Raw genomic sequence first — 25,332 nt, 5'->3', positions numbered from 1 at the left:
GTGATTGTTCATGGCCATCTCCGATGATTGTGAGGGGATTTGTACCTTCCCCGGTGGAGCACCGAAAGTTAACTCTAGTGGATTGCTTATGTCATTGAGTTACCTTACTTGTGGGTAGGTTCTTGCGATGTCCAATTGTGTGAATGAGATTCGTGCAACACCTCTTAGCCGCCGAACCACCAAGTGTTGGTTGACACAACGGAGACATAGCGTGTTGGCAAGCACATGAACCTCGGGAGAAAATTGGTTATCTCTTGCCCTTTAGTATTCTTCCGGTGATTGATAAAGTATTCATCTTGTGATTGGTTCACTCCTCTACGCGGTGGTATAATCACCTCACTTACTCATTTATATTTCCACAAACTAGCTATAACAAGCTCTTTATTGTAGCTAGAATTGAGAGCTTGCTTTGTGGATTAAGTTCATCTAGTGGAGCTCTTTAGTGTAGCAATTGTGAGAGCTCTTAGTAAGTAATGACCTTGTAAATTGTGTGGCTAGTGATCATAACAACTAGAATTATTGGATAGGTGGCTTGCAACCCTTGTAGAGCTAGAGCAAGTTTGCATTTCGCTATTTGTTATACTAATCAAATTGCTCTAGTCGGTTTGTAGATTTTTAAATAGGCTATTCACCCCCTCTAGCTATATTAGGACCTTTCATCGGGCCGAACCGTGACGCTCGCAGCATGATCAACAATCAGCGCCATACTCAGCATGAGGATGACGTCCATCGAATGGCGGCAAGAGCGGGCGGCGCGGTCCCCGACTAGACCACCGAGGAGTACGAGGACACGCACCCTAGGCGTTGTGGTCGACCAAATGACTAGAGCCCCAGCCCTAATGGCCTAGGGCCACGGGCCTTTGGTCTCTGCATCTAGAAAGTGTTGTCCCCATAGCGTTTCTAACTGCCTACCAATATCGCCAAGTACACTGGGGAGACAAACCCTGGTGTATGGCTCGAGGACTTTTGGCTCGCCTACCGAGCCGGTGGAGTGGATGATGACTACTTCATCATCCAGTACTCACCATCTGTGTGGGGGAGCATGTTTGGGCATGGCTCAAATTCCTTTTGTCTAACAGCATCCGCGATTGGGCGGACCTCAAGAGGGTCTTCATCGGGAACTTCCAAGGGACGTATGTCCATCTTGGGAATTCTTGGGACCTCTAGAGTTACCAACAAGAGCCCAATGAGTCCTTATGAGATTGCATCCATAGGTTCTCAAAATAGTGTAACTCCCTTCTTGATGTTGTCGACACGGACATCATCAGCGCGTTCCTCTCTGGGACAACCTGCCAGACCCTGGTCTACAAGCTCGGCTATGTGAATCCCCGTACCACCTGCGAACTACTCGTCATTGCCACGAACCACGCCTCTGGTGAGGAGGTAGTCGGGGCGGTCTTCAGTAGCGGTCGGGATAAGGGCAAGGCCAAGCACAAGGACTATGGCAAGAGCCCCTCCACACAATAGGGCAAGAAAAACAAGAAGGATCAGCGTCGTTCAGCCAACCCAACTTTGGTCGCCGCTACCGATCACGCGAGCAAACAGCCCTGGTAGGGCCAGTCTGACCACTTCAACAAGCTCATCGAAAACACATGCACCAACAACGTCTACCCCATCAAGCACCTCTACAAGGACTGCGAGTTCCTTAAGTGCTTCTTGCGGCAAGCCGGTAAGCCAAAGGAAGGGAAAGGCAAGGAGGACGTGGTCAAGAAGGGAGGCATGGTGGGTAATGATGGAGATAGCTTCCCTGACCCTGAGGAATGCCTCATGATCTTTGGGGGATCCAACGCCATCCACTCCAAGTGTTAGCACAAGGTACGCTACCGAGAGGCATGGGCCACCGAGTCAGCCATTCGCTCTTTCCTTGGTTGGTCGGACTCCCCGACCAGTTTTGATCAGAGAGACCATACTTCCCACATCGCCTGACCGGGTCGCTACCCACTCGTCGTTGACCCCATCATCCACAAGAAGCGCCTCACCAAGGTGCTGATGGACGGAGGAAGTGGCCTCAACATTCTCTACGTCGACACCCTTGATGCCATGCGCATCCCTCGGTCGGAGCTCCGTCCTATGAGCTCTCCCTTCCACAGTGTGATCTCGGGGCTACAGGCGTACCCACTTAGGCATATCGACCTGCCCATCACGTTTGGCGATCGAGCCAACTTCCGCTCGAAGGTCCTGACCTTCGAGGTGGTGGACTTTTCAGGGTCCTACCATGCCATCTTGGGGCAGCCATGCTATGCCAAGTTCATGGCGATCGCCAACTATACCTACCTCAAGCTAAAGATGCTGGGACCAAACGGTTCTCACACACCTACACATGCGACCGTGAGCATTACGAGCTCGCCACTGCCATCATCAACTCCATCGAGCTCCTAGAGCTTGGGAATTCAGTGACTCCAGCAGTCCCTAACTACAACGGGCCGACCTCCTCGAGTGCCTTCCATCTGACCAAGGAAACCAAGGCAGTGGAGATCGACCCTACTGACCCAACCAAGATGGTGTGGATCGAGACCAAGCTCCCGGCCAAATAGGAAAGCGAGCTCGCCGACTTCCTACACGCAAATTGGGATGTCTTCACATGGAAGCCTTCTAACATACCGGACATACCGAGGGAGGTCACCGAGCATGCACTACGCGACATCCCGGGCTCAAAGCCCTCCAAGCAACGCGTGTGTCACTTTGATGACGAGAGGTGTAGGGCCATAGACGAAGAAATTGCCAAACTTCTAGCAACCAGATTCATTAAAGAGGTATTCCACTCCGACTGGTTAGCCAACCCTGTTCTTGTGAAAAAAGAAGAATGGGAAATAGAGAATGTGAGTTGATTATACTGGCCTCAACAAGGTGTGCCCAAAGGACCATTTTCCTTTGCCACCTCAGGATGTGAAATCCTCTTCTTTCTAGACGCCTTCTCAGGCTACCACCAGATTGCGATGAAAGAGTCCGACTAGGTCGCGACCTCATTCATCACCCCGTATGGTTCGTACTATTACGTAACCATGCCTTTCGGTCTGAAGAACGCTGACGCCACCTACCAACGGTGCATGCAGCAATGCTTCACCGACCAAATTGACCTGCCCGACCAACCTGACCAAGTCGAGCGGCCAAAACTAACAATCGCCATCTATGTAGATGGCATAGTAGTAAAAACGGCTCAAGCTAGCAACCTGATCGCAAACTTGGCCGCCACACTCGTGAACCTCCAAAGGTTCAGCGTCACATTAAATCCCGAAAAATGTGTCTTGGGGGTTCCAAAGGGGAAGCTGCTCGGATACATCGTGTTCAGGCGCGACATTGTAGCTAACCCCAAAAAAATCATGACCATCTCCAACATGGGCCCTATACGCAACGTTAAGGGCATGCAGAGGCTCACCGGCTATTTGGCCACCCTGAGCCGATTCATCTCCCGACTAGGCGAATGAGGGTGCCTCTCTACAAACTTATCAAGAAGATAGACGCATTCGTCTATACAAAGAAGGCATAACAGGCTTTGGAAAGCCTCAAAGCGTCGCTGACATCGGCCCCAATCCTCATCGCTCCCAAACGGAGAGAACCTCTCCTCCTCTACATTGCGGCAAGCAACGATGTGGTAAGCGTCGCCCTCGTCGTCGAGAGGGAGGAGCTGGGACACCCCCTGAAGGTCCAACGACCAGTGTACTTCATCAGTGAGGTACTCACCGATGCCAAGGTTCGCTACCCCCATGTCCAGAAGCTTCTATACGCCATGTTAATGGCGACCCGAAAGCTCCTACACTACTTCACCGATCACGAGGTCATCATCGTCACTTTGTACCCACTGGGTGCCTAAATCCTACTTGGTTACCCTACACGGTACAACAAACCAAGGGAGAAAACACCGAAGTTCCAATAAATAGCCCGCCTCCACGGCGCAATGGGCACATGAATTACAAAGCAAATACAAGCTTTCATTAAGCTAAAAACACAAGCCCCAGGCTTTTACAATAACACGCAAACCGTGTGTGAACAGCCCCGGGGTTGCTCCGCACCTTGGAGCATGAAGCGGAACAAGGGAGCTAAGATCTTTGTTCTCCCGCTACAATGCTCTCCTCCCTCTCTCCGTCCCCTGATCCAGAATCTAGGACAAGGGCCCGTTCAAGACGTACGATTCTCTCCTTACGAGAGATCTTCTAGCATCGTACTCTCGGGCATCCTCAAAAGCCCCTTCATGGCTTTACAGAAGTCCCAAAAGGGGCTCAGGGGCTCCTGTCGGGTTCATAAACCTAGGGTCCCCAATGGACCCCCTTCCCTGTAATACTTGGCCCAACAGGCGACGCAGTGACAACGTGCGTCTAGGCCGACCCAAATACACAATGACAGACCGAGACCACGATCCGGTCCCCGACTGGCACCTCTGGCCAGGAGACCTGGTCGGAGCCCCAACCGGAAGGCCTGGCCGTGGTGGGACCGCAGTTCGACTCCGACCCCGTTTCTCTGACCGAGGATATGCTGGATCTTTGCTTGCCTCTCTTTCCCGACCGACACGGTCGGGGCCGACTAGGAACGACCGACCAGGACGCCTGCTCGGTGTGGGCCCGGGGAGCAGGCGGAGTAGATAAGGTAAGGTGCTCAAGTCAACCAGAATACTGAGGACCATACCCTACCATGTTAGACGGACACTATACAGCCTGCCAGACGTGTCAAAGCACAAACAGTATTGTGGGCGCCGTCGTTTGCCGTCCTAGGCGAACACTGTGCAGCCTACCAGGTACAACAGGTCATGAATAGTAAGGTGGGCGATGGCGGCATAAATAGTATGGCGGGCGATGGTATGCCGTACCTGAAGGCGTGGGCGACAAGACTAGGTAGCACCCGTACACACTCTCTTCTTTTTCGTCTTTGACTTGTAAGGCCATCACATTCATCTATAAAAGGGGATGCGCTCTCTCCTAAAAGGACACAGTCTATATGCTCTCAACGACGGATAAGCTTGGACACACAGAGCATACGCTCCAATAATTAGCGCACGTTTGAGCATCTGTCACTCTCTTTCACTCGGATCAGAGTCTGACCGGACCTCTAACACACTCCCTTCTCATTCCTTACTCGTTTGTAACCCCACAGTAAACTTTGAGCACCTGGGCTCAGAAATAAAGTCACCGATCGACTGAAATTGGATGCAAGACACATTGCTTGAACCAGTATAAATCCTGTGTCATCACGTGTTAGGCCACATTTGATCACAGCGCACGGTAAAACTATAAATATTTACTTGTCGATCACATTTCGCACCGACGTATAGTGTGCTTCTCGTTCAACGTTTTTGACTTACCATTGCAATTTTCTCATCTAAGGTTTTTGACTGTCCATTGCAATTTTCCAAGTCATTGTTTGATGGTAGCTAACCATGATTGTCTCATGGTGGCACAACTGTCCAGGTTACAGCTTTTGAGGCCGCGATCAACACCTTTCATAAGCCGTATGGGACAAAACAAAACGCATGGAATCCTTTCATCTAAATTGTTTTTGAGTAAAACCAGCAATTAATTTCTGAATAGCTAAGATTAATAGAAACATGTAGGGGTTCTCTATGGTTGGGGTATTGAAATTGCTGTGAAGATTAATATAAATGGGTGCGAATTGTTTTTGAGTAAAATCAGCAATTTTGATGTAACTCTATCGTTTTGAGCTCATGTCTACCATCTTGGGAGTTCATTTTTTTATGAGAATAAGCATCAGAATCTACGCAAAGGGTCCATTGTTGGCCAGAAGACTGAGACCGGATACCTTGTGTATCTAATGCCACCAGGTGAGGTTGCCCTTGTTTTTCTGTTAAAAATTGACATGTTCTAACGACCATCTTAATCCCTTGCACAACTGGTGCTTTGGACCACGCCACTGACAAGAAGACCCTAAAGGCCATTGAATTGGATATGATAGGGGAGCGTACCAGATTTGCATACCAGTGTTCCTGCATTATGTCCCATATTCTATATTATATCCCATATCTTTTATTGGACCTTAGAACCGGATTCGGATCATTCGAATATTTGATATCTATCTCATATACATATCAGAAATCTAATTTTCAGTATTCAGATTTGCATACAGTGAGATATTAAATGTTCAGATTCAGATATGGACTATCCAAATAGTGTTTTGACCCTTTTGGACGGACAAATATCGGGAAGTATCCATCCCATTTTCATCCCTGCTTAAAGGGATAGGTGTTGGGTGGAGATGAAAAATACTAGCTTCTTCAAGCTCTCTCTTTCCTATATATTATGAGAAGCTATTTTATCAAACATTTTTTTTAACATCAAGTGTAGCTCCTTTTAAAATCCAGTTTCACAAGGGATGGACATTGGATGGAGCTGAAAATACTGTCAGCTCCCACTCTCTCCTATCTATCGTGAGAAGCTGTTTTACCAAATGTTTTTTTTTCTAAAACAACTTCAGCTTCACCATTGAAGTTGCTCATGGAACCCAAGTCAAAAGAAAATTGCTCCACCAGTAAAGGAGAATCATACCAAACAGGGTTTTATAGTTGCACGTTTTAGCGGAACTGAGGGAGTGCATTAAATTTTTTTTTAAAAGGAGGGACTACTCTATGGATTATTGAGAATTGGTTGAACCACACTCCAAAACAAGAAATCAAGAAACTCAATCTTTGGCCTGCGCACTTTGTTCACGTACGCATATATCAAGAAAAAAAGAATTCGATTCTTGGGACTCCTAAGTGTAAGGAGACAACATTATCTTGGCAGTAGTAGTACAGGAGCTGAACGGTACCAGTAGCAGCGTATGCGTAGTACAAGTGTACAAATTTCGGGTGCTGTTGTGGTTGTCGTTGTCGTGCACTCGTGCTGGGTGCATATAAAAAAAACGCTTAATAACGGAGAAGCAAGTACGATCAATGAACTTGGGCCACACATGCAGCTGAGTTAGTCTTAGGTAGGTCAATTAGATCACCTTCATCTCATATTCTCATGAAGCTTGCCCGCTGAGCAAATCGAGGCAACTTCCCCGCGATTAGTTGCCGGCGATCGTCATGCATTAGGATATCATCATCATCAGATCGACCGGTGGTTAGCTAAAAAACGTTGAGCAACAAAAGCCTCACCGCACCGCAGCCCATCCATCAGTCATTCAGTCTCCATTTTTCCTACCTACCAGCTGGAAATCCTGAGCATTTCATAGAGTAGTCAACTCCACACGCCTTTCCTTAGTTCATCTACTGAATCATTTATCTCACTTCTTTAACGCTTTCTGCGCGAAACGCTAGCTTAGGTAGCTTGCTTGCGTAGAACCGAGTCGACGAGTCAACTCCATGGGCTATATAAATCGCTTCGAGTAGTGCTTTTCTCGCATCCACTGGAGCCAAAAGCCAGCTCTGATCGGTGAATTAGTTGTCGTCTGATAGCTCAATTAGTTAGCTGATTAACGTGGTGCAGAAGAAGCTGTTGAGCTTGCCGGCGATGGTGGCTTCAATGTCTCACCGTTTCGTGGCGGCGGCGTGTGTCGCGACGACCGTGGCGTTCGCTCTCTTGGCCACGACCAGCAGCGCGCAGCTGGACCCGCACTTCTACGACAGGGCGTGCCCGGCGGCGCTCCCCACCATCAAGAGGCTCGTGGAGGAGGCTGTGGCGGCGGAGCCCCGCATGGGCGCGTCGCTGCTGCGGCTGCACTTCCACGACTGCATGCATGCATGCATGCATTACTAGCAAGTTAATCACGTCCCACCACGCTGATGCATGCATGCATTTCAACATCTCTCCGACATGATCTTTATCTTTGTGCTCGGTTCGATTCAGGGCCTCAGGGGTGCGACGGGTCCATCCTGCTGGATGACACGCCCTTCTTCACCGGCGAGAAGATGGCCGCGCCGAACGCCAACTCCGTCCGCGGCTATGACGTGATCAACCGCAGCAAGGGTGCCGTCAACGCCGCCTGCAGGGGCAACGTGGTCTCCTGCGCCGACATCGTCGCCGTCGCGGCACGTGACTCCGTCGTCGCGGTTCGTTCATTCGCCTCCATCGTCTTGTTGCACGCACGCACGAAAACCTTCACCACCCGTCCATGCAGCACGCACTGCAGCTAATTAACTAGTTAGTCGCGCATGCATGCACGAATGCATCGTGGTCGTCTTTCCCATCATGCATGCAGCTGGGACGCCCGTCGTACAACGTTCCGCTGGGCCGCCGGGACGCGCGGACGGCGAGCCAGGCGGCGGCGAACAACAGCATCCCGGCGCCGACCTTCAGCCTGGACCGCCTCGCCTCCACCTTCGCGTCGCACGGCCTCTCCCTCCAGGACCTCGTCGTGCTCTCGGGAGGCCACACGCTGGGCTTCTCCCGCTGCACCAATTTCCGGGACCGCCTCTACAACGAGACCGCCACCCTGACCCTGGACGGCTCCCTCGCCGCCTCGCTCCGGGCCGTGTGCCCGCGGGCCACCGGCAGCGGCGACGACAGCCTCGCCCCGCTCGACCCCACGCCCGCGCACTTCGACGGCGCCTAGTTCGCCTCCCTGCTGCGGAGCAGGGGAGTCCTCCACTCGGACCAGCAGCTGTTCGCCGGCGGCCTCGGCGTCACGGACGCTCCCGTGAGGTTCTATGCCGCCAACGCCGACGCGTTCAGGAGGGACTTCGCGGAGGCCATGGTGAGGATGGCCAGCCTGAGCCCGCTCACCGGCAGCAGCGGCGAGATCCGTTACAACTGCAGGAAGGTGAACTACTCTTGAGTGGATTTGGTTCGCGCGTGCACAGCTCACAGCTGACGGGTCAGACTGTTCATGTGGTCGTGTCAAACATACAGAGCGTGTTATTTGAGATAAGTTTTCTACATTTATGTTGTTCTGCCACCGGCCAAAGGGAGCTTTAGGGCTGGTTCCTATTTTGCTGTACCAAAGTGTTCGGCTGAGCTGGATTATTTACTGTTTATGCTGGAAACACTGTTCATGCTGGAATGTTGTGAGAGAAAAATACTGCTCCGGCTGAAAAAAAAAGCCAAACAAGCCAAATTTCAGCTCAGCCGAACAAGCCAAAGAAGCCAAATTTTAGCTCAGTCTTTTGTTTATTTGATTCGCAGTTTGTGAGGTAAGATTGTTTCATCTGATGTTTCAGTTGTACTACGCATTTCAAATTACTGTTGTACTTGGATAGAGAGGAAGCAAAGATGTTTTTAAGACAGATGAAGGATGATCTGCACCTTATTGGTAAAATGCTGGTGTGCTCAAATCATCTTTTGCAACAACCGCAGGGGTTTTCTGCTCGTGCGTTCAGTTGGTGAACCTACTACTAATGGCGTCGTCTCTCTTGTTGCTATTGCCATGGCGCCTTTGGTTTTCTTGGCTATATTCTCACTTTTTCTTTTGGAATTACAGCAAAACGTTGCCATAAGTTTTATTAGAAGTAGAAAATTTAAAAAAAGCCATGGTGGCAGCTGGGGCTTCCTAGGGTTTTGGCCACGGTGAACAGCAGCGTGGGTTCGTCGGCGTGCATGGACAGGGCTGCAGTGGTAGCGAGAGCCCAGTTGAAGGAGCATGTGAGCTCCACGATGCTTCTACGGCCATGGTAGGCGTGTTGAAGGAGCTCCTAGTGCTCCCAGTGGCTCTAGCCATGGTGGTGGGGGCAAAGCAGAGGCAGTGGCGCTCCGACGAGGTGCGGTGCGGCAACACAGGGCTTCGGTGGGCTTCTTCCTTGGCTAAGGTGAGCGCGGTGTGTCTCTCGTCATGGCAGAGCCAGTTAGGGTGTCAACGTCGCCTTTACCGCGACGTAGAAGACGCGGTGGTCTCACCATGGTTGTGCTCTCGGCCATGGTGAGCGTGCCCGTGCATGTGCGCTCCTGCTCTGATGTACAACGTCGTGGCTGGGGTCCTCCTTTTAGCTAATGGCAGCGTGCATGGCGTGTCCTAGGTCTCGACAAGCGTGGCCATGGCGGTCTCCCTAGCTAACCAGTTGGGCTAGGCCAGAGCTCGAAGCTTCAGCAAGGTCTCGATCATGGCGGTGCATGTTCCATTTGGCTAGGGAGGTGGTCTCAGCAAGATGGCTCACCGCAGGGAGCTCGAAGGCGATGGTGGTGGTGCAGTGTCGACGGTGTAGCAGAGCCGAGCCGGGACAGAGGTACTCCCCGTCTTCCGCGCCGGCGGCTCCTCCCTTCTTACTCCGACAGCGACGTCCTTCTCCGCGCCTCTCCTTCTCCTCTCGTCCCTTGGCTTAGTGTGTTGGTGCGAACCGCACGGCGGTGGCGAGGTGTGGTGAGGTGCTAGGGTTCTGGGCTCCTCCTTTTATAGGCGAAGCTCCAGGCTTCACCAATGGCGGTTGATCGGGTGGCGGTGATGCGCGATGCGCATCAAACGGCTCACGGGTGCGGGGCAGTTGTCGTGGGGGGCGCGTGAGCGCTACACCAAGGGGACAGGGTCATGCTCTTTGCATGACCCCGGGCCCACGCCTACTGCTCTGGTCGGTTCCTAGTCGAGGGAGAGGTCGGCGTGGGGAGGAAGAAGACCCTGTTGCTGTGTGACTGACGACGAGGGCCCACCCGTCAGTTTGTCCTAGAGCGGGGAAGGCTACAGCTGCTGCGCTGTGCTGCTGCGCTGCGGTGTTGGGCCGGCCCGCTTTGGCTGGCGCGCGGGGGAGTGAGAGGGAGGGGCCCTCGGCTAGGCTGGGCAGGCCGTTTGGGCCGAAATGGCCTTTGCCATTTTCTAGTATTTCTTGAAGGCTTTTCTATTTTCTGTTTTCAGCAATTAGTTACTAAGTCAAGGTTTAGTCAAAGTGTCTTAGGTTTTATTAGCTTGATGGTGGTTTACAAGGGTCATACATGGTGGTTTTTACCTTTCCCATATATTAGGGATATTATTGACTATTTTTGTTATACAAAAATAGTTGTGCTTTTTATTAAGGCATTTTTTTTCAAAATCTAGATATTGATTTAATTCAAGGAATTTAACAATTGTTATGAGGGTTTATTTACTCATCACATAAATCAATAAAATCCAAATCACATATTGAATTAAGATGCATGCAAGATTCTATTTCATGGGGGTTTCAAATACACATGTGACAATGCATCATGCTCTGCTTATGATATAACCTAGTTGGGTTGCACCTAATGCAAAACTAGGGTTTGGGTTCCACACATGTCACTTAACAATACATAGGTTTTTAAACAAAAATTTTTCAGTTGGAATTTTTGGTGTGTGGATTTTTGGGTTGTTACAGGTTTGGCGAAAACGGAGTCGTCCTAGATAATTATATCCCGACGCGTCTAGCAAAGATGCCTCCTTCCCTCCTGACCTCCCCGTCAACAAAAGTATTTCAAGAAACTTCATTAAGCCGTCAAAATCGTCGTACGTACTGTCCATAGTAATATTAATACCTATACTAACTATAACTATACTAACTAATCTAATATTAACACATATACAAGACTAACTACAATAACTAATTATACTAAATAAAATAACTAACTAGACTCACTAACTGTACTAACTAAATCAACTAACTTTACTAACTATACTATCTTACTATACTACCTATACTAACTAACTTTACTAACTATACTAACTATACTTTACTTACTATACTAACTATACTAACTAATCATTCAAACTAATTTTACATCTTAACCCTAAGTAACAACAATTTTGATTCAATCAATAAATACACAAGGGAAGTCCCTTGACAATGAGGAGAAGGTTGGGGCTTAGCCAAATCCACCAATAGCGACGATGTGGCCGGCGGCAGCAATGCCCACCGCCGGCAGGCTTCTTCTGGTAGCAGGAGACAGAAGGGGAGGGGTGCGGCACACCACCGGCCGAGCAAGGAAGGGACAGGGAGGCGCAGGTGAAGAAGACGATGGGGAGAGAGGTCGGTCGGCGGTGGGGAAAGGGCCGTTGCGCCGGCGACGAGCACCGCTCCTGGAGCGGCCTAGAGAGGGAGGAATGGGGAGAGAGGGAGAGAGATAGGCGGGTGGTCAAGGGGGGGGGTTGTTGCGGGCGCTGGCCTCGGCGGCGCTGGCGGGTGGACACGGGCGGCGGCGGCGGGCGCGTCTCCCCCTCGATCTGTTTCACTCGAGTGTGACAGAGAGACAGTGAGGAGAGGGAGGCCGGGCCACGGTCCTGTGTTGGGCTTCGCCGTGCCGTGGGCCGTGGCGTGGCACTGCCGCGCCAAGATGTGCGGCGCGGCAGCTCCTGCCACGTTAGCGGCCATGGCCCGGAGAAGTGCCACGTTATCGCCGCTGCCGCTGCCGCTCCGCTATGCATGGCGCGGCAGCGTTGTTTGTCCGCGCTGTGGCAATAGACGCGGCAAAAAATGTTAAATTTAAAAATAAAAAAATTGGTGTTAGATTTGAAAATAGTTTATAAAAAGGTGTTAAAAAAAAAAAATCACCAAGCGCAACACCAGCGGAAACGGGCGTGGCATTAAACGGTCGAAAATGGAGTAGCTGGCGGGGGCGCCGGGGCGGTGATGGTGCTCAGCTCAGTTCCACGAAAAGCCGAAAAATGATGCAGCCGGACACCGTGCGATGAGTAATGAGTTGCCGTTGCACACCGCCGCGCCCGCGCACTGCAGTCTGCATCCAAAGGAACGCAGCATCCGCCGGGCGACGCGTCTTGTTCCCGTATGTGTCTGTGTTGGCGCGCGCGGATCACGAGAAACCAACTGCCCTAGCCCCTATTGTGTGCAGATCAGATGTCCTTTGGACGGTGAAGCAATAAAACACTCTGCCTGCCAGTGCCAGCACACGGGAACTGATTGTGAACGTTGCCGGAAAGAAGACGACACAGCAAGGGGCTGCTTCGTTTCTGGACCGTTGCCAAGATCTGAATGTGATATAAACAAAACCGGTTGCTGATCCCTATCGATGGTACTATAATTAACACTGAATCAGTTGCTACTAGTACTACAAACACGAGCCTCATAGCTTGAGCTTTTCTTAAAGAAAAAAAAAACATCTTGACTGCGTGAGCTCCTTCTGTTTGGGTGTGTGGCCATTTCTGCAAGTGAGCATAGTATATCCGAAACAGACAGTTTTGCAGCTGTCTGCCTGTCCATGTTTTTGGGATCCCAAACGTTACAAGCCCATGAACTATGTTCTGGATTTTAGCCCATGTGCTGCTCTAGAAGAAGCCCAAAAAAGAGGGGCTCTCACTATTAACAAGCCCATACTTGTCCGACGCAAAAAAGGTTTGTCTTAAAAATAAGAAAAGGTACCACAGGCAAAGTTTTTTTTTTAAAAAAAAACACAGGCAATGTTTTTTATGGAGCCTTGGTGGCAAGCCAGGCAAAATGATCCATTTTAGCCCCACGTTACTTTATGTATTTTCATAATCGTAGATGTACGTAGCTTTTTATAGAATATAATAATTAGATAAAGTGCCTACTATTAGCAACAAAAATTAGAGTTTATCAAATTAAAGGCTAGATATTTCTGATTATTGTGAGATTTTTTTACAATTTATTTTTTCTAGCCGAGGATTAATCTGAAGTAATAATACAATTTTGATGAAGCTGCCAAATCTATTGTAAAGTCCAAAAATTGATGTACCAAACATGTTAAAATGAGACGACTTCTCAAGTGGAAACCCGATCTGACAAGGGATGGGCGCTAGGTGTACCTGAAAATACTAACTTGTTCCAAATCCCTCTCTCCTATTTATTATGATTTTTTTACTAAACACTTTTTTTCTTTCCAAAACACCAAGTAGAGCTCCTTAAAATCCGGTCACACAAGAGATGGTTGGGTGGAGCTAAAAATACTAGCTTCTTCCACCTCCCTCTCTCCTATCTATCATGAGAAGTTTTTTACCAAATGTTTTTCCAAAACAACTTTAGCTTCACTATTGGAGATGCTTGTGGAGTTAAAACCAAAAGAATGTTGCTCCACCAGTGAAGCAGAACCGTACCAGACGGGGTTTTAGAATTGCACGTTTTTGCAGAACCTACCACTAGCTAGTGATGCAGAAATCTTCATGAATATTTCGCTTCCTTTACATTTTCCCACTTCTCATGAATAGTGTATGTAAACTGCTTGTGATTTACCATGGTCACTCCCACCATCTATAGGCTTACTTGTCTAATCTTGTTAGTTTTCTTAGAGGCTTTTTGTTTTTCTTTTTGGTTTGGACTTTAGAATGGATTCAGTTATGCAATTGAGAAACAATGTTGGCATTTAACACTAGATAAAGATAGATTAGAAAATAGGTTGTTGAACTTAATAAATCCAAGGATATATTCTCATAAGTTTTTAATCCCTACATATCCAGATCAAAGGATATCTAAAGATCATTATGTTCAGTGGTCAAAAACACAAGACAACAAGTAACCATATTTAAAATTTTATCTTTCAATTACAACACATAATTTAATAAAACTTTAAGTGTGAATATAATTAATTGTCTAATAAGCCTGATACACAAATCTGTCTGTCTGCTGTTGTTAATATATCTTGTAGCTTCCCATAGTTCCATTTGCCTAATCATGAATGCATATAAAGATGTTGTTGCTCACTTGCTCTGTTGATCTTATATGGTTGTTAATTACTACAATTTGCTTTTAAAAGTTATAGATGTTAAGCACCACACCATCTCAATACAAATTCTTGTCTTCCAAAATTGTTTAATGCAATCAGTTTGTCATTCCAAAAACGTAGATAATATTGTATTTAAGAACACTAGAGCACTGCCCATAACACTCTTGTGTTGTGTAGCTTCCCAAACGTCTCTTTTAGTTTGGTGAATTTAAGCAATGCTCAAGGACTCCAATCTCAAATGGAATGAATGTAAAAGAAAAGGAATTACAAAAAGCTTGGCGAGCACAACATGTAGTGTCGGGTTCAAAAACCCGGGGTCCCCGGTGGACCCGCTTCCTGGCAATACTTGGCCCAGCAGGCGGCGCAGCGACAGCGCGCGTCTGGGTCGGCCCAGATACACAATGACAGGTCGAGACCATGATCCGGTCCCCGACCGGCACCTCCGCCCTAAAGACCTAGTCGGAGCCCCGACCGGAAGGGCTGGCTGTGGTGGGACCGTAGTCCGACTCCGACCCCGTTCCTCCGAACGAGGATATGCCAAACCTTTGCTCGCCCCTCTTTCCCGACCGACACGGTCGGGGCCGATTGGGAACGACCGACCAAGACGCCTGCTCAGTGTGGGCCCGAGGAGCAGGCGGAGCAGATAAGGTAAGGCGCTCAAGTCAACTGCAATACCGAGGACCGTACCCTGCCATACGCTGCGCACCTACAGGACGGTGCCGTCAGGCCATGTCAGATAGACACTATACAGCCTGCCAGACGCGTCAGAGCACAAACAGTATTGTGGGCGCCGTCGTTTGCCATCCCAGGCGAACACTGTGCAGCCTGCCAGGTACAGTAGGTCATGAACAGTAAGGTGGGCGATGGCAGCATAAACAGTATGGCAGGTGATAGCATGCCGTACCCGACGGCATGGGTGACAAGACTAGGTAGCACCCGTACACACTCTCTCCCTTTCCATCTTTGACTTATAAGGCCATCATTTTCATCTATAAAAGAGGATGCACTCTCTCCTAAAAGGATACAGTCTACACGCTCTCAACAACAGGTAAGCTTGGACACACAGAACATACGCTCCAATACTTAGCGCATGTTTGAGCATCCATCACTCTCTTCCACTCGGATCAGAGTCCGACCGAGCCTCTAACACCCCCTTCTCATTCCTTGCTCGTTTGTAACCCTACAACAAACTTTGAGCACCTAGACTCAGGAATAAAGTCACTGACCGACTAAAACTGGATGTAGGGCACGTTGCCTGAATTAGTATAAATCCCGTATCATCGCGTGCTAGGCCACATCTGATCACAGCGCATGGCAAAACTATAAATATTTATTTGTTGGCCACATTTCGCACCGACAGTTGGCGCCGTCCGTGGGGAAGACGCCGTGCGTTCATGCTTTTGGTCATCGGATGGCCCAACTTTCCACCATCTTCGCCATGGCGGGCTCAAGCAATACGATTCGCTTCGGCTCGCTGGAGTTTCCCACACTCCCACTTGCTAGGATGTGGGTCCCTCCCGTCTTCGTGCCACTCTAGACCTTCCTCTTCGGGAGTCTGGACTTTGTCGCTGACCAGCTCGGCGTACTCTGCCTCCGCGAGGAGGTGCTTGTCCTGGCGCCCACTGGAGGAGGAGCGCCCTCCACCTATCCCCGGGCCATTCAATGACCTCAATGTCAAGACACCCACGCTTTGCCTTGAGCCCATGCTGGGCTCAAACCCCACAGTGAGCGATGTACATATTGTTCTTTACTCACTATTTAACACCTTCCGCTAGCTCTCCGAAGGGACCCCATTGTCCCCACCGTGACTGCCACGTGATCGGTTCCCCTACGGTTTTGCATCCCCCATGGACGCGTGTGCACGGGGGCTCCAAAGGATGTTGATGTCACCCCCTCTCATGTTCGAGTTCATGGGGATGGCGGGCTATGCCCCCATCTCCTTCCATGACCTCATCAATGATGAGGTCAAAAGCGATGGCTCCAGCATCGGTGACGTCATGGCACCTGGCCACCCTCTATCCTGGGAGTGCGCTATGGCGGATGCCCCGGGATAGCTACCGAAGGTAGTGGAGTCTCTACAGACTCACACTCCTCTAGACCCCCGTGCGCAGGCCCTGACGCATGCATAGGAGCACGGTGAGGAGTTACGACAAAGACACCTACATCGACGCGCCCAGCGCATCACGCCGCGCCACATGCATGTAACCCAGTGAGCGGCGCTCGGGGTCGTGCCCGTCAGGTCCAGTGTAACATACTGGACTGAGGGGACGACCCCCTCAGTTTGCTCGGGCTGGCTAGAACATCGCTGCTACGGTGATGCTTCTACGTGGCCTCCCTGAGCCTACCGACCCCTAGGAGCAGGCGATCCACCAGAACCTTCGGGCGTTGGTGGAGACCATCGCCGTTCAGCAGGCGGAGAGCTCTGCGTCGCAACACCGGCTCGTGGCCTCTTGCCCAACCGGGGCACTAGGGCCACACCAGTCGAATCGCTCCATCCACTCACCATAGCAGTTGCGAGGCGTGGAGCAGGAAGCCGTGGCCTGACCTAGCGCCCGCTCCACACTGACCACCTATGCTCGAGCAGCTCAAGTGAAAGCTCTAGTTTGGTTTTGGTTAATTGATAAAACCCTAAGTGCTAACCTAGTATATCAAAGTTATTATGAGATAGGTAGCACTACTCCAAGTAATGAAGCAATGATGAAGATCATGATGATGGTGATGATTAAATGCTTGAACTTGGAAAAGAAGAAAGAGAAAAACAAAAGGCTCAAGGCAAAGGTATAAATAGTAGGAGCCATTTTATTTTAAGTGATCGAGACATTTAGCGAGTGTGATCACATTTAGGATCGATAGCCGTATTATTAAGAGGGGTGAAACTCGTATCGAAATGCGGTTATCAAAGTGCCACTAGATGCTCTAACTCATTGCATATGCATTTAGGATCTAGTGGAGTGCTAACACCCTTGAAAATGTTTTGTGAAAATATGCTAACACATGTGCACAAGGTGACACACTTGATGGTCGGCACATTGGAGCAAGGGTTAGGAACTTCACTGGTGCCCTAGACAGAAAAGACGAAGGTCACTGTAAGTGACCGGACGCTGGTCTCGGTTGGACCAGCGCGTCCGGTCAGGTGAAGCATGAAGACGCTGGCATCGGTCTCTGACCGGACGCTGGAAGGTTACGTCCGGTCCTGCTGACGTGGTAGTGCATAGGGGAGTTGCCTTGTGACCGGACGCTGGGTGTGTCCAGTCGAGCATGACCAGACGTGTCTGGTTGTGAAAAGTCATCTCTGGATGCTTACTGGAAATGACCGGACGCTGGGGTTCAGCGTCCGGTCACTTTGAGCTGCCACGTCCGGTCATCACTTGACCATTGAGATCGGGCGATCAACATTTGAAGAGAGGAGACATGTGGCACGCATTGCGTGACCAGATGCTGAGGTCCAGTGTCCAGTCATTTTGATCGGAGCATCCGGTCACCCCGTGTTGTGCCTAGTGAAGGGGTACAACGGCTCTATTTCATGGGGGCTTCTATTTAAGCCCCATGGCCGACTCAAGCTCATTCTCTTGGCCATTTGCATTGACATAACAACCTTGTGAGCTTAGCAAAAGCCCTTCCACTCATCTCCATCATTGATCCATCATCATTGTGAGATTGGTAGAGAATCCAAGTGCGTTGCTTGAGTGATTGCATCTAGAGGCACGTATTTGTGTTTCGCTGTGGGATTCACTTGTTTCTCTTGGTGGTTGCCACCACCTAGATGGCTTGGAGCAACGGAGGATGATTAGTACGAGTTGGTGATTGTTCATGGCCATCTCCGATGATTGTGAGGGGATTTGTACCTTCCCCGGTGGAGCACCGAAAGTTAACTCTAGTGGATTGCTTATGTCATTGAGTTACCTTACTTGTGGGTAGGTTCTTGCGATGTCCAATTGTGTGAATGAGATTCGTGCAACACCTCTTAGCCGCCGAACCACCAAGTGTTGGTTGACACAACGGAGACATAGCGTGTTGGCAAGCACATGAACCTCGGGAGAAAATTGGTTATCTCTTGCCCTTTAGTATTCTTCCGGTGATTGATAAAGTATTCATCTTGTGATTGGTTCACTCCTCTACGCGGTGGTATAATCACCTCACTTACTCATTTATATTTCCACAAACTAGCTATAACAAGCTCTTTATTGTAGCTAGAATTGAGAGCTTGCTTTGTGGATTAAGTTCATCTAGTGGAGCTCTTTAGTGTAGCAATTGTGAGAGCTCTTAGTAAGTAATGACCTTGTAAATTGTGTGGCTAGTGATCATAACAACTAGAATTATTGGATAGGTGGCTTGCAACCCTTGTAGAGCTAGAGCAAGTTTGCATTTCGCTATTTGTTATACTAATCAAATTGCTCTAGTCGGTTTGTAGATTTTTAAATAGGCTATTCACCCCCTCTAGCTATATTAGGACCTTTCATCGGGCCGAACCGTGACGCTCGCAGCATGATCAACAATCAGCGCCATACTCAGCATGAGGATGACGTCCATCGAATGGCGGCAAGAGCGGGCGGCGCGGTCCCCGACTAGACCACCGAGGAGTACGAGGACACGCACCCTAGGCGTTGTGGTCGACCAAATGACTAGAGCCCCAGCCCTAATGGCCTAGGGCCACGGGCCTTTGGTCTCTGCATCTAGAAAGTGTTGTCCCCATAGCGTTTCTAACTGCCTACCAATATCGCCAAGTACACTGGGGAGACAAACCCTGGTGTATGGCTCGAGGACTTTCGGCTCGCCTACCGAGCCGGTGGAGTGGATGATGACTACTTCATCATCCAGTACTCACCATCTGTGTGGGGGAGCATGTTTGGGCATGGCTCAAATTCCTTTTGTCTAACAGCATCCGCGATTGGGCGGACCTCAAGAGGGTCTTCATCGGGAACTTCCAAGGGACGTATGTCCATCTTGGGAATTCTTGGGACCTCTAGAGTTACCAACAAGAGCCCAATGAGTCCTTATGAGATTGCATCCATAGGTTCTCAAAATAGTGTAACTCCCTTCTTGATGTTGTCGACACGGACATCATCAGCGCGTTCCTCTCTGGGACAACCTGCCAGACCCTGGTCTACAAGCTCGGCTATGTGAATCCCCGTACCACCTGCGAACTACTCGTCATTGCCACGAACCACGCCTCTGGTGAGGAGGTAGTCGGGGCGGTCTTCAGTAGCGGTCGGGATAAGGGCAAGGCCAAGCACAAGGACTATGGCAAGAGCCCCTCCACACAATAGGGCAAGAAAAACAAGAAGGATCAGCGTCGTTCAGCCAACCCAACTTTGGTCGCCGCTACCGATCACGCGAGCAAACAGCCCTGGTAGGGCCAGTCTGACCACTTCAACAAGCTCATCGAAAACACATGCACCAACAACGTCTACCCCATCAAGCACCTCTACAAGGACTGCGAGTTCCTTAAGTGCTTCTTGCGGCAAGCCGGTAAGCCAAAGGAAGGGAAAGGCAAGGAGGACGTGGTCAAGAAGGGAGGCATGGTGGGTAATGATGGAGATAGCTTCCCTGACCCTGAGGAATGCCTCATGATCTTTGGGGGATCCAACGCCATCCACTCCAAGTGTTAGCACAAGGTACGCTACCGAGAGGCATGGGCCACCGAGTCAGCCATTCGCTCTTTCCTTGGTTGGTCGGACTCCCCGACCAGTTTTGATCAGAGAGACCATACTTCCCACGTCGCCTGACCGGGTCGCTACCCACTCGTCGTTGACCCCATCATCCACAAGAAGCGCCTCACCAAGGTGCTGATGGACGGAGGAAGTGGCCTCAACATTCTCTACGTCGACACCCTTGATGCCATGCGCATCCCTCGGTCGGAGCTCCGTCCTATGAGCTCTCCCTTCCACAGTGTGATCTCGGGGCTACAGGCGTACCCACTTAGGCATATCGACCTGCCCATCACGTTTGGCGATCGAGCCAACTTCCGCTCGAAGGTCCTGACCTTCGAGGTGGTGGACTTTTCAGGGTCCTACCATGCCATCTTGGGGCAGCCATGCTATGCCAAGTTCATGGCGATCGCCAACTATACCTACCTCAAGCTAAAGATGCTGGGACCAAACGGTTCTCACACACCTACACATGCGACCGTGAGCATTACGAGCTCGCCACTTGCCATCATCAACTCCATCGAGCTCCTAGAGCTTGGGAATTCAGTGACTCCAGCAGTCCCTAACTACAACGGGCCGACCTCCTCGAGTGCCTTCCATCTGACCAAGGAAACCAAGGCAGTGGAGATCGACCCTACTGACCCAACCAAGATGGTGTGGATCGAGACCAAGCTCCCGGCCAAATAGGAAAGCGAGCTCGCCGACTTCCTACACGCAAATTGGGATGTCTTCACATGGAAGCCTTCTAACATACCGGACATACCGAGGGAGGTCACCGAGCATGCACTACGCGACATCCCGGGCTCAAAGCCCTCCAAGCAACGCGTGTGTCACTTTGATGACGAGAGGTGTAGGGCCATAGACGAAGAAATTGCCAAACTTCTAGCAACCAGATTCATTAAAGAGGTATTCCACTCCGACTGGTTAGCCAACCCTGTTCTTGTGAAAAAAGAAGAATGGGAAATAGAGAATGTGAGTTGATTATACTGGCCTCAACAAGGTGTGCCCAAAGGACCATTTTCCTTTGCCACCTCAGGATGTGAAATCCTCTTCTTTCTAGACGCCTTCTCAGGCTACCACCAGATTGCGATGAAAGAGTCCGACTAGGTCGCGACCTCATTCATCACCTCGTATGGTTCGTACTATTACGTAACCATGCCTTTCGGTCTGAAGAACGCTGACGCCACCTACCAACGGTGCATGCAGCAATGCTTCACCGACCAAATTGACCTGCCCGACCAACCTGACCAAGTCGAGCGGCCAAAACTAACAATCGCCATCTATGTAGATGGCATAGTAGTAAAAACGGCTCAAGCTAGCAACCTGATCGCAAACTTGGCCGCCACACTCGTGAACCTCCAAAGGTTCAGCGTCACATTAAATCCCGAAAAATGTGTCTTGGGGGTTCCAAAGGGGAAGCTGCTCGGATACATCGTGTTCAGGCGCGACATTGTAGCTAACCCCAAAAAAATCATGACCATCTCCAACATGGGCCCTATACGCAACGTTAAGGGCATGCAGAGGCTCACCGGCTATTTGGCCACCCTGAGCCGATTCATCTCCCGACTAGGCGAATGAGGGTGCCTCTCTACAAACTTATCAAGAAGATAGACGCATTCGTCTATACAAAGAAGGCATAACAGGCTTTGGAAAGCCTCAAAGCGTCGCTGACATCGGCCCCAATCCTCATCGCTCCCAAACGGAGAGAACCTCTCCTCCTCTACATTGCGGCAAGCAACGATGTGGTAAGCGTCGCCCTCGTCGTCGAGAGGGAGGAGCTGGGACACCCCCTGAAGGTCCAACGACCAGTGTACTTCATCAGTGAGGTACTCACCGATGCCAAGGTTCGCTACCCCCATGTCCAGAAGCTTCTATACGCCATGTTAATGGCGACCCGGAAGCTCCTACACTACTTCACCGATCACGAGGTCATCATCGTCACTTTGTACCCACTGGGTGCCTAAATCCTACTTGGTTACCCTACACGGTACAACAAACCAAGGGAGAAAACACCGAAGTTCCAATAAATAGCCCGCCTCCACGGCGCAATGGGCACATGAATTACAAAGCAAATACAAGCTTTCATTAAGCTAAAAACACAAGCCCCAGGCTTTTACAATAACACGCAAACCGTGTGTGAACAGCCCCGGGGTTGCTCCGCACCTTGGAGCATGAAGCGGAACAAGGGAGCTAAGATCTTTGTTCTCCCGCTACAATGCTCTCCTCCCTCTCTCCGTCCCCTGATCCAGAATCTAGGACAAGGGCCCGTTCAAGACGTACGATTCTCTCCTTACGAGAGATCTTCTAGCATCGTACTCTCGGGCATCCTCAAAAGCCCCTTCATGGCTTTACAGAAGTCCCAAAAGGGGCTCAGGGGCTCCTGTCGGGTTCATAAACCTAGGGTCCCCAATGGACCCCCTTCCCTGTAATACTTGGCCCAACAGGCGACGCAGTGACAACGTGCGTCTAGGCCGACCCAAATACACAATGACAGACCGAGACCACGATCCGGTCCCCGACTGGCACCTCTGGCCAGGAGACCTGGTCGGAGCCCCAACCGGAAGGCCTGGCCGTGGTGGGACCGCAGTTCGACTCCGACCCCGTTTCTCTGACCGAGGATATGCTGGATCTTTGCTTGCCTCTCTTTCCCGACCGACACGGTCGGGGCCGACTAGGAACGACCGACCAGGACGCCTGCTCGGTGTGGGCCCGGGGAGCAGGCGGAGTAGATAAGGTAAGGTGCTCAAGTCAACCAGAATACTGAGGACCATACCCTACCATGTTAGACGGACACTATACAGCCTGCCAGACGTGTCAAAGCACAAACAGTATTGTGGGCGCCGTCGTTTGCCGTCCTAGGCGAACACTGTGCAGCCTACCAGGTACAACAGGTCATGAATAGTAAGGTGGGCGATGGCGGCATAAATAGTATGGCGGGCGATGGTATGCCGTACCTGAAGGCGTGGGCGACAAGACTAGGTAGCACCCGTACACACTCTCTTCTTTTTCGTCTTTGACTTGTAAGGCCATCACATTCATCTATAAAAGGGGATGCGCTCTCTCCTAAAAGGACACAGTCTATATGCTCTCAACGACGGATAAGCTTGGACACACAGAGCATACGCTCCAATAATTAGCGCACGTTTGAGCATCTGTCACTCTCTTTCACTCGGATCAGAGTCTGACCGGACCTCTAACACACTCCCTTCTCATTCCTTACTCGTTTGTAACCCCACAGTAAACTTTGAGCACCTGGGCTCAGAAATAAAGTCACCGATCGACTGAAATTGGATGCAAGACACATTGCTTGAACCAGTATAAATCCTGTGTCATCACGTGTTAGGCCACATTTGATCACAGCGCACGGTAAAACTATAAATATTTACTTGTCGATCACATTTCGCACCGACGTATAGTGTGCTTCTCGTTCAACGTTTTTGACTTACCATTGCAATTTTCTCATCTAAGGTTTTTGACTGTCCATTGCAATTTTCCAAGTCATTGTTTGATGGTAGCTAACCATGATTGTCTCATGGTGGCACAACTGTCCAGGTTACAGCTTTTGAGGCCGCGATCAACACCTTTCATAAGCCGTATGGGACAAAACAAAACGCATGGAATCCTTTCATCTAAATTGTTTTTGAGTAAAACCAGCAATTAATTTCTGAATAGCTAAGATTAATAGAAACATGTAGGGGTTCTCTATGGTTGGGGTATTGAAATTGCTGTGAAGATTAATATAAATGGGTGCGAATTGTTTTTGAGTAAAATCAGCAATTTTGATGTAACTCTATCGTTTTGAGCTCATGTCTACCATCTTGGGAGTTCATTTTTTTATGAGAATAAGCATCAGAATCTACGCAAAGGGTCCATTGTTGGCCAGAAGACTGAGACCGGATACCTTGTGTATCTAATGCCACCAGGTGAGGTTGCCCTTGTTTTTCTGTTAAAAATTGACATGTTCTAACGACCATCTTAATCCCTTGCACAACTGGTGCTTTGGACCACGCCACTGACAAGAAGACCCTAAAGGCCATTGAATTGGATATGATAGGGGAGCGTACCAGATTTGCATACCAGTGTTCCTGCATTATGTCCCATATTCTATATTATATCCCATATCTTTTATTGGACCTTAGAACCGGATTCGGATCATTCGAATATTTGATATCTATCTCATATACATATCAGAAATCTAATTTTCAGTATTCAGATTTGCATACAGTGAGATATTAAATGTTCAGATTCAGATATGGACTATCCAAATAGTGTTTTGACCCTTTTGGACGGACAAATATCGGGAAGTATCCATCCCATTTTCATCCCTGCTTAAAGGGATAGGTGTTGGGTGGAGATGAAAAATACTAGCTTCTTCAAGCTCTCTCTTTCCTATATATTATGAGAAGCTATTTTATCAAACATTTTTTTTAACATCAAGTGTAGCTCCTTTTAAAATCCAGTTTCACAAGGGATGGACATTGGATGGAGCTGAAAATACTGTCAGCTCCCACTCTCTCCTATCTATCGTGAGAAGCTGTTTTACCAAATGTTTTTTTTTCTAAAACAACTTCAGCTTCACCATTGAAGTTGCTCATGGAACCCAAGTCAAAAGAAAATTGCTCCACCAGTAAAGGAGAATCATACCAAACAGGGTTTTATAGTTGCACGTTTTAGCGGAACTGAGGGAGTGCATTAAATTTTTTTTTAAAAGGAGGGACTACTCTATGGATTATTGAGAATTGGTTGAACCACACTCCAAAACAAGAAATCAAGAAACTCAATCTTTGGCCTGCGCACTTTGTTCACGTACGCATATATCAAGAAAAAAAGAATTCGATTCTTGGGACTCCTAAGTGTAAGGAGACAACATTATCTTGGCAGTAGTAGTACAGGAGCTGAACGGTACCAGTAGCAGCGTATGCGTAGTACAAGTGTACAAATTTCGGGTGCTGTTGTGGTTGTCGTTGTCGTGCACTCGTGCTGGGTGCATATAAAAAAAACGCTTAATAACGGAGAAGCAAGTACGATCAATGAACTTGGGCCACACATGCAGCTGAGTTAGTCTTAGGTAGGTCAATTAGATCACCTTCATCTCATATTCTCATGAAGCTTGCCCGCTGAGCAAATCGAGGCAACTTCCCCGCGATTAGTTGCCGGCGATCGTCATGCATTAGGATATCATCATCATC

General features: G+C 49.4%; 1 pseudogene; it reads left to right on the top strand.

Moving 5' to 3' along the window:
• Positions 1-7,439: 7,439 nt before the first annotated feature.
• LOC136499455 (peroxidase P7-like) lies at positions 7,440-8,786 on the top strand (annotated as a pseudogene).
• The last annotated feature ends 16,546 nt before the right edge of the window (positions 8,787-25,332 follow it).

Source organism: Miscanthus floridulus, chromosome 1, assembly GCF_019320115.1.
Source record: "Miscanthus floridulus cultivar M001 chromosome 1, ASM1932011v1, whole genome shotgun sequence".
Taxonomy (NCBI): domain Eukaryota; kingdom Viridiplantae; phylum Streptophyta; class Magnoliopsida; order Poales; family Poaceae; genus Miscanthus; species Miscanthus floridulus.
The sequence above is the reverse complement of the archived record's forward strand: the minus strand, read 5'-3'. Positions and strand labels throughout refer to the sequence as shown.